At 34.2% G+C, this 3,827-nt stretch overlaps 1 pseudogene; it reads left to right on the forward strand.

The window, feature by feature from the left end:
* Positions 1-1,374: 1,374 nt before the first annotated feature.
* On the forward strand, positions 1,375-2,025 carry LOC141571243 (5-hydroxytryptamine receptor 1E-like; annotated as a pseudogene).
* The last annotated feature ends 1,802 nt before the right edge of the window (positions 2,026-3,827 follow it).

Here is a 3,827-nt window from a genome sequence, read left to right on the forward strand (position 1 = left end):
AAGTGATCCTACCACTCTTCTCTCTTCTCAGATTTTTTTGTTTTTTCAGTCCCTGCAACATAGAAATGCCTTCCTGCGTTAGCAAGTTTTCACCCAGTGTTTATGCCTAGGCTTTTCTGAAATATCTATGAGGTAGGCTTAATTTGTTTTCATCTTTAGACCACAGTTAAAAGCTTAGTTCTTAAAAAAAAACCTTTTATGACCAACTGTTCTAAATAATAACTCCTTCTTCCTCCTTTAAGTTCGTTAGTACTCACGTTTATCACACTCCTGGTCTAACAAGGGATGATACCAAACTTTGTTGAGTACTAACTCCTATGAGAGAGTCACCATCTTCAGGGTACCAGCCTAATGCTGAGATAGCTTGGGACTGAGAGTGGGGCATGTGTATCAATTATAAAAATTCTACTTAAGAAAAAGTTAAACCTAGTGTTCTCCCTGAAATTTGATTCTGACATTTCTGAACTATTAATGTTTTGTTATATGCACAAAAACATATATTATATTAAAACTGCTAGCAAACTTCCTGGTTGCTAAAAGACAAACACTAAATTTGACTTTAGGAAATATAATCCTTTGGGAATGGTAAAACAAACTAATGACAAACACGCAGAACTTTCATGAATCTTTTTGAAATGCAAACTAAATTTTATTTTCTGGGTCCAAAAAAGTCCAGTTAATAAGGCAAGAAAAACATGTTTATTGTTAGGAGATAAACCCATTAGAGATTATGTTTTATAAATGGGTAGTTTGGATTATGGGGTTTGAGAGAGATTGATTGTTTTTCTTTTTTCTTGGTGTCTATAGGATTTGGGGCAGAATTTTTGATAGAAAAAGTACAGGTAAGAATAATATTGGCAGCAAAGGTTAATGTGAAGGAGAGTAGAAGAAAGAAACCTTAGAGAGATAGTTGACCTATGTGACAGGTGTCATTTAGAATCATAACTGCGCGGATTACTCCTTATCACCATGTTGTATTTCTGTTATTACCAAATTTCAGCAAAGTTTTGAAAATTTTGAAAATGTATATAAGATATGCCTTGAAGATTTAAGGGGTGCCTATAAATGCTGCAAAGACTACAAAAAGATAAAACAGCTTATGAATCACCAATCCTGTGACCTTTATGAAAAACACAGAACATTCATAGCCTTCAGTGACCATTCACTGCATAAGGTGACAGGGGACATGCAGGATAGCTTTGTGATGCATGTAAGCATAGCTTAAAGATGCCCATATATATGTATATATGGACAAGGTAACTGGGGGAAGATTTGACTATTGAGATCAAGAAAGATGAATAACAAGAGTGGAGTAAATGGCGTAGATGACATGGTCATGCTGGATGGTGCACTGACTAGGGGCGGGCTGAATAGATGGTGGCTTCTCCAGAACACAGGGGACAGTCCAGCCTTCTTGGCCATCTTCTTCCTGGCATACTCAATAACATTGGTGATGACTTAGTACCTGTCATCTACACCATTCACTCCACTCTTGGGGCATTTTATAGCCCCTTGTCTTTCATACTGATTCTCTATTACCAGATTTACCATGAAGCCAAGAGCCTTTACCAGAAAAGAGGGTCAAACCTGCACTTAAGCAACAGAAGCACAGGTAGCCAAAATTCATTTGCGAGTTGTAAACTTACACAGACTTACTGTGTGTCTGACTTCTCCACCGCAGACAGTACCACAGAATTTGAAATGATCCACACCTCCATCAGGATCCCTCCCTTCCACAATGACCTAGATCACCAGGGAGAATGCCAGCAGATCTCTAGTACCAGGGAGCACAAGGCCGTGCATCCTGGGACTGAGTTTGGGTGCATTCATTTTGCCATGGCTGCCATTTTTCATAAAAGAGTTGTTTGTAGGCTTGAGCATCTACAAGGTGTTCTCTGAAGTGCTGATTTTTTGACATGGCTTGGTTATGTTAATTCTCTGATCAACCCACTGTTCTACACAAGTTTTAAAGAAGACTTTAAACTGGCTTTTTAAAAGCTCATTAGGTGCTGAGAACATACTTAGATTGTAAAAAGCCAGAAGTCATGACTTTTACTAGCCTCATGAATGGATGGGGGTAAAGGGTGCAACTTCTTAATTCTTAAACATAGTTGGTGCAGGAGAGTTTGTAAGTATGTGTGATCTTGCTTTTTGTTTGTTTTGTTCTGTTTTGTTTGACATTTGTTATTTGGTGTGCTATTTTCTACCTCTGGTCTGATTTATGGTATATAATTTCAAATAAACATTATACAAAAACAGACATTCATAGAAATAATAATAAGATGAAATAGCAAATACTTTTTATTTTATTTTTGTAGCCATTTCAGTTAACCCTCAAATTAAAAAAAAAAAAAGCCAAGATTATATTTTTTATTTGCAGAAAAAGAAAGATAAATAACAGACTGATATTGCTAAGGTAATTTTAAAAAGGAAAACTTAAAAGTCTAGAATAACCAGACAACAATAGTTCAAAGAAAGAACTGAGTGCTTGATTTCTATTCTATAGGGAAAAGACTATTAATTAAACAGTTTTCAGTTCTTTTGTTCTTATATGTTCTTATGCCATTTTGATAAAACATGAGAATATGTATTAAAATAGCTCACCAATTGTGTTTCTTAAATTTTCATCTCAACAAAGTTCTCTGCCCTTTTTCTTCAGAATAATACTAATCAACTGAAGTTTTATCATCTCCTCTTCCTTTTATTTGGCCCTCTGTCATTTTGACAAAATTGTATACGTATATGAAAAGTGATCTCTTGCAAAAACTGAGCAGCCAAAGTTCTTACATTTGTCTCTTAGAACTATACCTTAAATGATGTAGGCCATTCACCTACTTGCCTAATTTTCATGCAGCCCATTTATGGATATAATTAAGAAGAAAATGATGACAGGTTTTAAGAAGGAGAATAGAGTAGATATTTCTAGCTAGCTCACAGAGCCCTGAGATTTCAATAGAGAACTTTATATCTGACAATATGGATCTCTGTTTCCAGAGTAAGGTTTAATAGGGCCAAAGTTTCCTCCCTTTAAGTAAAGACTTACCATTTTCCTCTGATTGAGAGTGTGTGTAGGGTGTTGAACACTATTTTCAATATGACTCCATTGACTGTATAGTAGCAAGTCATAGATCCAGGTTGTAACGTTAGATTGTACACCAACTGTTTTTCCAGAGTAATGAGGTTTCATTTTATACATTGATATTTCAGTGGAAATTTGAGTCTGTCATCAGATAATATTTTAAAATCAGAATTATATAGATTGTTTATGAGAAAAAAAATGTACTTAGACTAAAATCTTATAGTCCCTAAAGTGTATTCAATGTTGTGCTAATTCTTCATACAACTGTTATGATATTATCCCCACAGAGACACTAGTTTCTAGTTGATTTATTAGATTTGTATCATATATGGAATAAATTAAAAACAAGATTGATGTCATACTTGCAACCTCATATATGGCCTGTTGTATATAATTTACAAAAGCAAAAGCAATTAAGAAAACGGTAAAAAAACATACATTGTGTACAAATATGAGAAAATATGAAAAAATAAGTTAATGGTATTTGATACTTCATGGAATTTTTTTGGGGGGTTAATTCATTCCCATTATATTTATTGATTGAAGGGTACATTTATAGTTTAAATTAAGTATGATATTTCATTTTGAGTTGGAAACCTGTCTAAATGTATTTTTACACATCACAGAATCTTGTAAAAATTTGGGGTTCAGTATCTTTAGATTGACTTTATCTTTGAAAAGAATGTACAAGTAAACAAAATTTATGCTGTGTGTGTATCATGCATGTAGACAGTGCCAACATACAGTT

Source organism: Rhinolophus sinicus, linkage group LG04, assembly GCF_036562045.2.
Source record: "Rhinolophus sinicus isolate RSC01 linkage group LG04, ASM3656204v1, whole genome shotgun sequence".
Lineage (NCBI taxonomy): Eukaryota > Metazoa > Chordata > Mammalia > Chiroptera > Rhinolophidae > Rhinolophus > Rhinolophus sinicus.